The sequence below is a fragment of the Lonchura striata genome, chromosome 4A (assembly GCF_050655825.1).
Source record: "Lonchura striata isolate lonStrDom1 chromosome 4A, ASM5065582v1, whole genome shotgun sequence".
Taxonomy (NCBI): Eukaryota; Metazoa; Chordata; class Aves; order Passeriformes; family Estrildidae; genus Lonchura; species Lonchura striata.
Window position 1 is genome coordinate 7,925,834 of NC_140742.1, and position 12,920 is coordinate 7,938,753.

General features: G+C 47.1%; 1 pseudogene across 1 annotated transcript in view; it reads left to right on the top strand.

The window, feature by feature from the left end:
- Window positions 1-49: 49 nt before the first annotated feature.
- The window catches only part of LOC144247123 (protein FAM162B-like), a 57,263-nt pseudogene continuing 44,392 nt past the window's right edge, over window positions 50-12,920 (top strand). The window contains exons 1-4 of the transcript XR_014952434.1: window positions 50-197; window positions 1,387-1,492; window positions 2,712-2,820; window positions 3,470-6,432. The product of XR_014952434.1 is annotated as a protein FAM162B-like (transcript). The remainder of the gene's footprint in view (window positions 198-1,386; window positions 1,493-2,711; window positions 2,821-3,469; window positions 6,433-12,920) is intronic.

A 12,920-nucleotide genomic window follows, 5' to 3' on the forward strand; every position in this document is an offset into this window, starting at 1 on the left:
AGTCCTAGAAGCAGCCTCCTGGACTCCTGCCCAGGCTGGTGGGGCTGTGGTGGTCCAGGGCAGGATGCTGGGGAGGCTGCTGGGGCACAGCGCTGGGCTGTGGCAGCGGGTGGCTCTGCTGGTCCTGTGCCCCACCAGAAGTGCTGGCAGCAGAGCAGAGAATGCCCAGGACATGGCTTTGCAGATGGCTTATCCAGGTGAGTAGAAAGCCTTGGTCACTGTTTCGTGCTGCAGCAAGGAGGAAAAGGGTATTTGCAGGAAAGGGTGAGAAAATTATTCTCATTCTCAGCCATGGCTGAGTTACTGCAGTGCTTTGTCTCCTGGGGCTACAAATGCTCCTGGGGCAGGGAGCACACCCAGAGCTCTGACCAGCACAGTGCACAGGGTTGTAAAGCTTTTTCTATTCTATAGCTGTTCTCCTATGGCAGCAAATATCAACTGATACTTCATGTCAGGGAATATGTCAATTAAAACAAATAAATGTTCCTCCTCTTACTCAGCTGCCAGGTCTCCAGAGGAGGATCAGTGCATGTCCCTCCACGTGCAGGGCTGTGCAAGTGGGGGACTTACTCCCCTCTGCTTCCTGCTCTGCTCCTTGTCAGGTTACAGCCACAGCTTGTGCCAGACAGTGGCCTGGATTATGAGGCAGGGAGCAGGCATTGTCTGATCACAGATGAACAGGCTTCCTGGTATGGACACAGTTTCTCTTCTTAGCCTGCACCACTACTTTCATATGTTTTTCAGGGTCTCTCTGCCATTATCCTTGTTGTTGCCTGTTATTGGGCTTGTTTCCATCAAGAGGAGCCAGAGTACTTTTCTCACTGTGCTGTGGGTGACAGCATGCAAATGGCATCACCGTGGTAGCCTGATGGGGTGTAATGTATCATCATTAGAGTGCAGTAACGTGGTACCCAGCTTGCATGAGAACAACTGTCAGTCTCCCACCAGGCTGCATTTTAGCAGACATCATCTCTCCATCAGTGATTTCAGGAGAAGCTGTTGAGGAGTTAGCTACTTGTGCTGCTGGCAGTTTGCTTAACTCACTAGTTGGGCCATTTAAAAGCACAATGCTCACAGGGTGCTCAATGTTGCTGTGGGCTTGGGGACTTCAACCCCACACCATTTGCCCTCTTAATCAGGAAGTTTAGAGGAGAATTTTAGTTTAAAACTACCAAAATTAAAGGAAAGAAAGTCAAATAAAATAAGCTGCAAATGTAACAAAGCACTTCATACCAGCTGCTGAGTCTTTTTGACTTTAGAAAGCACATTTAGCTTCCACAGAATAGAAAAGTGTAATTTTAAACTTTCAATTCTTTTCCCTCTGTACCAACAGCTCTTTTTCCTTTTTGAAGCTTAGCTCATTGCTTTTTACAAATTCTCTTACAGGTAAAGAAGCTTTCAGGAATGAGAGAAGGCCTACAAGTTTTGATAGAAAGGTGCTAGTATGGTCAGGACGCTTGAAAAAGGAGGAGGACATTCCCAGGCACATATCGTAAGTGGACCTGTCAGAATGATTCTTTTGGCAGTGAGCACACAGATTGAGACCCCAGTCTGCATTACCCAGAACTGTGCTCTTGTGGGAGTTAGTGCCTCCCCCATGCTGGTGTCCAAAATTAGCTGTAAATAATTTTAACTCTTGTAACTTTTTGTTATTCCCTGTGAGGTAAACTGGATTTGCTTATTTTAGTTATCACAAATTTCAAACTAAGCTGAAGCATCTTTTGCAAGACAAGTGGCTTTGAAAGTCAGAAGCCACCATGATAAGATATCATTCAATCTGGGTTTTTACAGGCTTTTCTAGGTTTTATTGATTAGTGGTTAATAATGCTGCATAAATTTTAATTAGAAGCTGGGGCTACATACAACTTTGGTGACAGACCTGTGCAATGAGTTCCTCCTGTATGGGCTGTGGTTTCACCTCCTTGTTGAGATATTTTCTTAAAGGATTGTCACTCAATTTTGGAGTCCTAATACTTCTGACTTGTGACATCCTGGTTCTCCTTCAGCTGTCCTTCCCCTTGCAGGTGTGAGTAAATCCATGGCTGGATGTAATTTCAGGGATGGCTCATTGCCATGCTGCAGTTTCTTGCAAACGTGAATCGTTGGTATATGCCAGGAGTTACTCATAGAAGGTGGTGGAGATTTTCCAGTGATGAATGGGGCTGTTCAGCTGCTTGGGAAGAAAACTCCTGGATGGTGCAGTTGTGTGCTCTGACCTGGTCAGCCTCCCACCATGGGCAGATGCTTGTGGGGCTGATGCCAACTGCCTGGCAGAGGCTGTGCTGTGATAGGCTTTTAATTCCCTGAGGGTGGCATTGCCTGGCTCTTGTGGCATGGGCCCCAGTGTCTCCTGGTGCTGCACAGCACCCCATGGCCTGCCCGCAGCACCTAAAGGTTGGTCCTTTATTATTATAGTGGAAAGACTTTCCCATGTCTGTCATTTTACAGGTGTTCACTCTCTCACAGACTAAAATAATACAGGAGAGTAGGAGTTTTTAATCCTATTATTACTGATGACTTTTAACCTAAATCTTTTCCGCACAGGCTATTTTTTTCAGTTCTCCTTTAATCGGCTGCAGAAAGTGAAGGCTGAATGCCATTGTACATTGACAGGAAGTAGCTGCAAGACTTGAGCATTCATTACCCATCTTCCCATGATCCCATTTCACACATGCTGCTGCAGAATGGAAAGTCTGCTCTGTCCTCCACAGGTCTGAGGTCCTTGACACCGCAAGGAACATTGCCGGGATTAAGGTTTGCTACGTCATGATTGCACTGACTGTGCTGGGCTGTGTGGCCATGATCATCACAGGCAAAGAAGTGAGTATTGTTTCTGAAGGAACTGGTTCACTTAATGTATGGTCTATGTATGTTCTTTGGAAATAAGCACCTGGGTGACAGGTTTGAGAATACATACACATGGGCAATGTATGCACAAGGTCTGTATCACCCCTTCTTTAGAGGAGACACTGGCATTGGAAAGCACAACCTGCTGTTTAATGTTTTGCTCCTGACCCATGCTGCCATAAACCTGTGCAATGCAATGCTCTATATGACAGTGTCTCAACAGGAGCCTGGGCCAAAGATAATGGAATAACTCATACAGTGTCAATGGAACCTCATTGTGCCTGACATCTGTCAGCCATGAGGCTCTTGTGGTCCTGCCTGCCTGGCCTGGATGCCACCATGGTCACCAAGAGCTGTGACTCTTCTCCCTATCCCACCCCACTGCTGGGTCTCCAGTTTGACTTGCAATTCAGAGTGCACCTGTAAACAATTTACAGTGTAATTCTCTTGCTAATCAGAGCTGCAAATGCTGAAAATGTGGTATAACAAGAAAACAGATTAACTTCCATCACTGCAAAATATCAAAAAGGACAGTGAGGTGTCAAAGGAGGTGGTGCAGACGTGGGGAAATTTAGTGGTGGCAACTGTGTGCATGCAATGATTTCCACCAAATCATTTTCAGGCTGTGAAGAACCATCAGACTCTGCTGAGGGTGAATGCAGAAAAAAGGCCAAATGGAGGGCTGCAGTGGAGAAAGGTCAGGAGGCAGCTGTCGGGAAGTCACAATGATTTGGAACAGATTTATTTTAACATAAGAAGATCAGTGATTTGCTCATGTGGCATATGGACCTGTCTTCCTTTAACTCTTAAGAGCTTTTTCACTGAAATTCTCAGAGCAAAGAGAATTGCTTAAAAACTGCTCTGTCCAAACTGGGAACCCCCTATGGAAACTGCTTTTTGTGGCTTCTGGTCTTTGTCACCAGGCCCAGCTCATATACAAAAATATCTTTTAAACTGCAAATTGTGGAAAGGACAAATGCAGGACTCCCCAGCTCAGGATCAGTTTTTTATGGTGCTGTTTGTGCTCAAGTCTCTTCAGTCAGGAATAACATGGCCCTACATCAAGGAGCAACACATTCTGTGCAAGGCCTCCAGGGTAAACCGCCTTGGCCAAAGTGACCCAGAGCAGGGGGAAAAGCAGTCTGAAATATGTTTTGCAACTACAAACCTGTCAGTTATCTCTCTGTCTCAATAATCTTTGAGCCTGCTGCCATCACTGTCCCCTCTCCCTTCTTGGAGATGGGAAATCCCAGCATTTCTTGGGATGCTGTGGCCAGGGGAAAGGGAGCACATGAGCATGAAGTAGGTCTGCAAAGATGGAAGAGTGTGAACAGACTCTGATGACTGTTTTGGGCCAAAAGGGGATTTGGGCAAAAGGAGATGGTGGTGGTGTGGAGTGGTTCCTGTGGGGCAGCTCAGAGAATCCATGCCTGCTGTAGGAAGCCTGGCCTGGAGACATCTCTTGTCCTGTAGGACCTCACTGGTTTTCCCTTTCATCTTCTGCTTCCAAGCATTGTCATTAAAGTTGTCTAGCACTTGCTTAGATGTGATTTTAGTCCAGAGTAATTGTTAATACATGGTTTGCTAAAACTGGATTCTTTTTAATCATCATAGTTCATTAACTCATAATAAAACAGCTGTCCAATTACATCTAAAACAAACACATATCTTCACAGCTTCATTTAGAGTGTCACCAAACTCCCTGGGATGATGCTTAACAGATGGGAGAAGTCCTAATGAAATATTGAAAATTACATTTTCACAAAGTGACTTTACTTCAAGACAGGCCCCAGCTCATGCCTGTGGGTGCTGATGCTCTGATTTCCCAAGTGTCACATGAAACCCCTCAAGACCTGTAATGCTGGCTGGTGGAGCTGGATGTGCTGCATAGAGTCCCAAGGAAAGCAGCATGGTAAAACCCAGCCAGTATGACTCCAGATGCTACAGGAGATGCTGTAGCCATGCTCAGCCTTGGGGCAATGTCCTGAGCATCACACTGGCACTTGGCCTTTCCAAGGTTTATTACTTGGAGCAGTCACCTTGTGCTCCAAGGGAGTTTGGAAACTCCTGCTCAAGTTTCTGTGGTTTATTCTGTCAAAAGTCACGTCCATTTGTTGCTGAAGTGTCGCTGTACAAACAAGCTGCTCGCAAAATTGGGCTGAGGCATTGGCAAGTGGGCTGCAGTTGCTGGGCTCTGGGATTCCATCTTCTGTGCCTGTGGTTTTTGGTCAGTTTTTTCCCTCTGGTGCTTCTTAGGAGCACTTCTCTCCATGCTGCACACCTGTTTAGGTCAGAGGGATGTTACCTCTTCACATCTCCAGGCTTGCAGTCCTCGTTTCTGACTCACAGCCCCATGCAGTACAGTTCACCAAAAGTGATGTCTGGGCCCTGTAGTATTCCTCACAGAGCACATCTTGGGGAAGTGAAATAATGGTCTGGGACAAGAGAGTGAACAAGTCTCTGCTGAGAAGGCACTTTTGCTTCACAGGTAATATGGGCTCTTTCATTTTATATGACCTGGTTTTCTTGGTTAGTGCAATAAACTGCAAGAATTACCTCAAAGTTAGTGCTCATTTGGGGATAAAATAAAAGAGCTTGCTCAGTCTTTTTTTTTTTAATTGCTCAGATTTTTTTTTAATTCTTAAATGACTTTCATGTGGCCTTTTTCAGAAGGTGCGTGTAACAATTAAAGGAACCATTTTGATGCTTGTAAACAAATCCATATCCATGTTCTGAGCTTCCCTGACTTAAGCAGGAAAGATGGCCATAGCAATATGTAAACAACAAGAAAATTAATTGTTACTTGTTCCAGTCTCTGCTCTGAACTCCCCTCTGCCTAGGAAAAAAACCTGCTGCAGTTGTGAGCTATTATCAGACCTTCTTAAACAGCTGTAGTCTCTGCCTACAGTGCATAAAGCTGCCACATTACACATAGTCATTAAGAAAAAAATAATTTCTTCCTCCCTGAGCCACTGGGAAAGCATCTGAGTGACCAGATGACCCAGGTGCTTTTGGGCTCTAATAAAGAGCTATGACTATTATGTAGGGAAAGATCCCTTACCAGTGCCTACATCATTATTCATCTCAATATTGTAATACTCCCCCAAAAAATCAATTGGACTGACCTGGCTTGCACTTGGTTAGTGGTGGGTGGCTGGTGGTGTAGCATAGCCTCCAGCTGGAGTCTCCCCTGTATAAACTGGACATGCCTCTCCAACACTGGGACTCATCACTGCTTGTTAAAATCCATTTCCTTCTGTGTCTGCAAAGTCCTTTGACTCTCCTCTTGAAAAGCCTGTAATTAACACAGAGTCCTGAATGTATAATTGGCTGATCCTCACCACCTTATAGTTGTGAGTTTCTTTATTTTTCCCTCCCATCTGAATTGCTTCAGTGTCACACCTGATCCTCCAGGCATTTAAAAAGGGATGGGAGGTGTTATTGGCTAGGAGCTATTCTTCCCTTTTTAATAAGGTGCCTTGTGTTTCACCAGCCTGGCCCTGATGAGAGAGGCCAGTTCCTTTCTGAGGCAGGGGATAGAGCTGAGACTGTGCTGGTTTGCTGTGGTGCTCAGAGAGACCAAAGGTGAGTCCTTTCAACTCTCACCTCCTCATTTACTGCTCTGTGTGGTGGGGGGAAGGATTCTTCTTCCTTACTGTTTTAATGAATTCTTGTATGGCAATGGTTAACAATGTACTGGTGGTTAGTGCCACAGAGATTTGCATTACAGTAACAATTACTGGGGAAGCTCTTCTGTAGTAGCTGGCGTTGATCTAATTCTGCTTCCATTAAAACCAGTGCTGAAGTCCCTCCTGGATTAAAGTTATCATCCATTACTTTTTGAAGTTTCAGTGATTTCCAGAGATTTAGCTTCCCCAGGGAGTCAGGCTGCTGCAGTGCAGAGCTGGGTGCACTGAGCTTTCTTCCTCCAATGTGGTGAGATCAAGCTTTTATGGGAGGCTCTGCATCATGAGTCTCCCAGTATACCAGAGGAAAAAAAGTCTGAGCTTAGTCAGGAGATCTCAGTCCCTTCATTTTACCTTGTTTTGACCTTCTCAGGGTCATAAACAAATCAAGTGTCTAGTGACACTTGCTTGTTTTAAGTCTAAAGGCACACAGCTTCAGCTTCCAGGCATTGGACATTGTCTTCAACATGGAAACTTTCAACCCAACTTTTCCCTGTGTGTTACCAGTCACCCCTCAGCTGCTGTTTGCAGTTGTATGGCTGCTATGCTTAAAACACCTGGAGTTTTTAACCATTGCCTGGTGGGTGTCATTGGCTCACTGGCCAGGTAAGTGATTGACACTATAGTGAATTTATTCCTGAATCAAGTGATTTACTACATTAGTAGCCCCATCATAAACAATCCAAATGGATTGCACTTGTTGGTTTTAGCATAGAATCAATAATCTAGTACTCTTTGTAGAAAGAAGGGATGTAAAAGCTTCCTAGATTTTACTGACTGCCCTGGAAAATTAAAAAGCACAATGGTTATGCATCAGAAACAGGTTGTCCTCTGTCTGTGGCCAAGGCATCAGCACATGCATGAGCAGCATGGCCAGATATGCCTGCAAATCTGCTTTTATTTCTGGGATTGCCAAGGATCAGTTCAAAAGAGTTTCAAGGCTAAAGGTCTTCTCTGGGTGAGATGCAGTGATGGTTTGGATCTGTAAAGGGACCTGCTCCTTCTGACCACAAAGATCTTTCCAGCTTGGAGCAGCCTCCTGATTTCTCCTTTGCTCAGCATCATTGCAGCAAGTTAAGTGGTGGTTGCTGCCACCACTGGCACTGGGATTCTCATGACCACCCAATTTCAGAGCTGGCTTAAACAGAGCTGGCTTGGTTTTGGCATGGAGTTATTCTAGCCTAGCAGGAAAGCAAGGCCAGTGTTCAATAATTGGGATTAATTAATGAATCATTCATTAACACATTGAGATAACATTAAAGCAATTTTCCATGGTTAAGTAGCTTGATGATTGTTAGTGCTGAGTGATGTATTGCAAAACCTCTGTGACAGTCATATAATGAGTAAGTAGCTCCTGAAGGGCACTGAAAGGACCTGAGCATTTAATTTCTCTGCTCTGTAAAGGTTCCAGACACAACTTCCAGCACTGCATTAGTCAAGCTGGCTCTGCACCTTCTCTGTGCATGCAAAAGCTTTTCTACATGGAAACCTAAACCTCACATCTGCCTCTTCCCCTGCAGCAGTGCTCCTCAGTGAAGGACCCAAGCCTTGAGCTACTTGGGCAGGGACTGCTGTTTGCTGGGTGTGTCACCTCCTCACTGCAGGGAGGAGGTCAGCATGGAGCAGGGTTTCATAGGGAAGAGTTGGGCTCATTCACGGCTTATGTATGTTCTGCAGCATGAGCAGAGTTATAGGAAACTGCTGGTGAAACTGCTCCAGAACATGGAGGGATTTTCATGCTGGTCTGTAATACACATCCCACAGATGATGTATGGTCCTGTGACTTTTTCTTAATGAATTGGGAACCAAAATAGCCAAGTGAATCACAACTATTCTTAGTGGTTCATTTTTCTCTGTATGCAGACTGTATGAATGCAAACACAGCTCACACAGAGCTCTATGAATTGTACCCCCTTGCACTGAACTTCTTGTCCCCCACAAGCAATTTTATCAGTCTAAACATTGTCATGCAACAAATTTCTATCAGCAGGGTGTACCAAGGACATCCACTGAGGCTGTAAAGACATCATTAAAGCAATGGTGCTGCAGGGGGAACAGAACAATCTCCAGAATGGCCCCAAGTTGTTTTAAGAAGCAGAAGAAAACTGTGAAAGGCAGGCTGTTAAATATCGTAATATTTCAGGACTCTAAGCCCCAGGAGAAGGCAATTTTACTTGACAAACAAGCATTAATGGAAAGCAGAAATACAGCTATTGTATGTTGTTCTTTCCCACTAATTTGTTTTTTTCTTCTCCTCGGAGCCGTTGCGCAGGTGGCACAGAGGATGCTGTGAACTGGGGACTGCTGGGCACCCACTGCTGTGGTGTGAGCACATACAGATACAGTGGGGCTGCCACGGACTGCACAGTGAAACCCTGCAAAAATGGGCAAAGTGTCCCATGTATCAACTCCCACAGTGTTGGGGGTTAGGATTTTTCCTTTTGTTTCTTTCTCTCAGGGAATTTTCTTGTATTTGCTGCTGAGACAAATAGGACGGGTACTTCAGAGAGACAAAAGACATAGCCAAGGAGAAGGGAGAGAAGTGCAGCTGGCTCAGGGGCATTCTCTTGGGAAGGGCAGAGATACCATGAGATTTGGGCTGGGGGTAAGGGGAAAGGGCAGCTCCTCATTTTCTGGCTCTTAACACTGGAGAGGAGACAGGCTGTGGTCGTTCTGGGGAGAATTCACTTGCACTGTGGGGTTCCATCTTCTGCTGTCTTCTGCCATGAGTGAAGCTCTGCTCGTGGGAGCAGCCACTGAACAGGACCTTATTAACAGCCGATGTCTCTGGAAGGGACCCTCACCATCTCCTCGGGTGCCCCAGGGACCGCCCCGAGCCCCTTCCCCTCTGAGGGAGCCTCTCCCGGCCGTGCTCAGGAGCCGGGCTGCCGCTGCCCAGCCCCGCCGTTCCTCTGCCGCTGCTCGGCTGTTTCACTGCACCGTGCCCCCACACCCTGCCCGACAGGGCGCCCCGCGGCTCCTGGTCCGGCTGCGGAGCTGCTGCTGCATTTCGTGTGGCGCCCTGGGGCGTCCCAGCCCCGCCGGGCTCCCCTCGCAGCCATTTCCCCGCCCGGCCCGGCGCCATCGGCGCTGCGGGAGACGCGGCCGCGCTGGCGCCACAGCGTCCCCTGCAGGCGCGGGGGAGCAGCGCAGCCCGGCCGGCCGGGAGCCAGCAGCGCCCCTGCTGGCCGTTCCCGGAACTGCAGCGCAGGGAGCCGGGCTGGCTTTGGGCTCTGCTCGCTGCGGCGGCACTGAGACACACGGACATGCTACTCCGTGTCTTTGCCTGAAAGCCCCTTCATTTCAAGGTTATAATAATTTGGAGGGAAGGGGGTCATATTTTTTTCCATTCCAATGGAGGTTCCTGCCTTCCTTGGTAGATACCTATCTTTCAAACTGAGACACACAGCCTCTTTGGTATCTCATGGTTAGGGTTTGAGGACTTTTTAATCTACTTGCCTCTCGTTGTCTTTGCTGAATGCACCTGGGAGAGATTTTAAGCTTATTTCAGGTGAAGTCCAGGTGTCTGTGGACTTCCATGAGTGACAGCTGGATGTCTCCTGCTACTGGGAGGACACAGGTGTCCTGCTAACATACATCTCCCCAAAGGCAGCTGATTCTCTTCCAGTGCCCTTTGCTGTGGGCCAGACTCTGTCCTGGCACCCAGGTGTTCTGCAGCAGATGGTGCCATCCTCCCAGAAGCCAGGCTGTGACAGCCCAGCTGCTCTGCGGCTGCCAGGGCAACATCAGCACAGCCACCCCAGGTGAGCTACAGTCCCATGGCCCAGGGCTTCCACCTGCCCATGGGGTGACAGGGCTGGGAGCAGAGCTGGCTGTGGGAGCAGTGGAATGTCACAGCCTTCCTCTGCCCAGCCCACCAGCATGGGCAGACACTGTGGTACATCACCCTTCAGACTTCCCACAACACACAGACTCTACAATGATAATCAGGTGGGATACTGGCCTTCTTTTTGAGAAGTTATTAATGTACAGTGACTACCCTAGGGATGCTATTCCTTTGGAAGAACTAGGACAGAGTGTTTGGCAGAGCATCTTGAGCCCAAATACTTTGTTTTGCTTTAATTAGTCAGAGAGAAAAAATAATAACAATGCCTTCCTCAGCAGCTCCCAAAGTGCACCACAAAGGCAGTCAGTGCCAAGCCATAACTTTTCAAGGTGGGGAAATTGAACCCCTGGGAAGAGTGCTGCTCTGAGAGGACATAAGGGACTGGCATAGGCATCACCCCTTTATTTGCTCTAAAAAGAGCTGAGGACTTAGGATAATGAGGTTTAGGGCCCGTGGTTTGGGATGCTGGGAAGGGGTTCCCCATCACCCAGACACCTGGAGATGCTGCTGGACTCTGCCTAAGACCCTTCTGCAATGGCCAGTCCCTTAGGGTTCCCCTGGGAGTACTAGAAAGGGTATCACTAATGAGTAGTGGTACTTACTGTAGGAAGTGGCTGTGTGCAGAAATATTCACAAACCTGGAAGTGAGATAGAGGAAACATCCCCAATGTAGTATAGAAAAGGGATGGCTTTGCCCCCTCTTCATTTGACTCCCTCTTCCCTGTTAAGAATGTTTTTATCAAGAAGAAAATGTGTTTTGAGGTGCTTTTACACATCAGCCAGGGATCTGAGATTTGAGGCAGCCTCCTTTACATACTTACCATTCTTCTCACTGAGGCTGGGTTGGGGTCTGGATACTCTCCCACAGCAGCTGGTGCAAGCTCAGTGCTTCCCTGCTAATGTGCTCCCTTGCTGCTCAGAATGCAGGCATACTTCTATAAACAGCAATAAAGCCATGTACTTAACCAATAAAACAGGCATAGGAGCTCTGACACCCAGACATCAGAGCTGAGATAATGACCCTCCTGGAATCTAACCTCTGCGTAGGCTGAGCTATTATGATTTCTCACTCCACAGCCATTATCCTCCATTATCCTGCCTGCCATCCCACCGCTCTCTGTGGTGTGTGCTGTGTCATACAGCAGCTCCCAGGCTGTGATCGGTGTCCCCGAGTCCCCAGCACCGATCCCCTGCACATTACGGGGTTGGGGTAGTATTGATGCTTGCCAGCTTGTGGTGTTTGCTGAGTGTTGCTGCTCTTAACTCAGGTGTCAGCGAGCACAGGATGGCTGTGTTTGCAGCCAGGCAAGCCCAGTTCCCTCAGGGAAGGGCTCAGTGCTGTGTGTGCTGTTTGTCACATGCATTGTGTGTCCTGACTGACAACATCCTTACACGTTTTTTCTTGCATACTGGCTGGGTAGGTGTGTTGCTGGCAGGGAAACCCATCTGCCTGATGTAAAATGGTGTGTTTAGATCAGCTGTGTGCTGGCTGTCTGGTTCCATAAACCCAGGAGCAGTTTTACAGAAATGTTGGCTTTGTTCTGGAGAGGTGAAGGTAATGGCTTGTGGTCAGAGATGAGGGACCTGGGAACACAAGTTCATGTAAACTCCCCTGCTAAGAATTGCAAACCTCTGCAGTTTTGAGCTATGAAGTGTTTGATGTTTCATTTTAGACCAAGTGCTGTAAGAAAGAGGAGGATTGTGTGGTATATGGGATGTGGAGAAGGCTGAGGAATTAAATGACTTTTTGCCTCATAAGCAAGTGCTCCAGCCACACTGCCCAAGCCATAGAAAGCAAATGAGGGACTGGGAGAAGGAAGAACTCTCCACTGTAGATCAGGTTCAAGAACATCTGAGGAAAGCTAAAGGTGCACAAGTCCATGGGACATGAAGAGATGCATCCACCCTGAGGGAACTGGCAGATGGAAGTGGCTAATTTCAGAAGTCATGGCAGTCTTCACCATAGCAGCCAGCTGTTCCTGGCCTCTGGTCTGGGGTACTGCTCTGAGCCAGGGCCTTGCCATAAAACCAGGCATTGTGTCCAGGGTCATGTCTGATCCATTGCTCTGACACATCTCAGTCCACCTGTGTCAGCCTGCTGAAAGCCTTGCTCTTAGATGGTGACATCCCTGAAGAACACCAGCCCTTATTTCAGGTGGGATTTTCTGGTGGACCTGGCTGGGGTGTCTGCTCAGGTAAGCTCAGTTCTCTGGTGCACTTGATTAATGCATTTGTCCCCTAAATGTCTTCTGAAAGGGGAATGGGGCTCCCAGATATATTTTAAATGCAAAACCACATCTTGACATCTATGGAAAATTAAGTTTCATGCAATAACCACTTTAGAGAATCTGATTTTAAGTGACTGGAGAATAGTTTTTAACCTAGGTGGAATCTAGAGGTAGATTTACATAACAATTGATCTCAAAACTCTCTACCACCCACAAAGAGAGTAAAGAAATCTGTTTCTGCTCCATTTTGTGTTTTAAGTGCTTCTAACAATACAGCAATTAATTGTTTCAGTACAGTTTGCACATTGCACA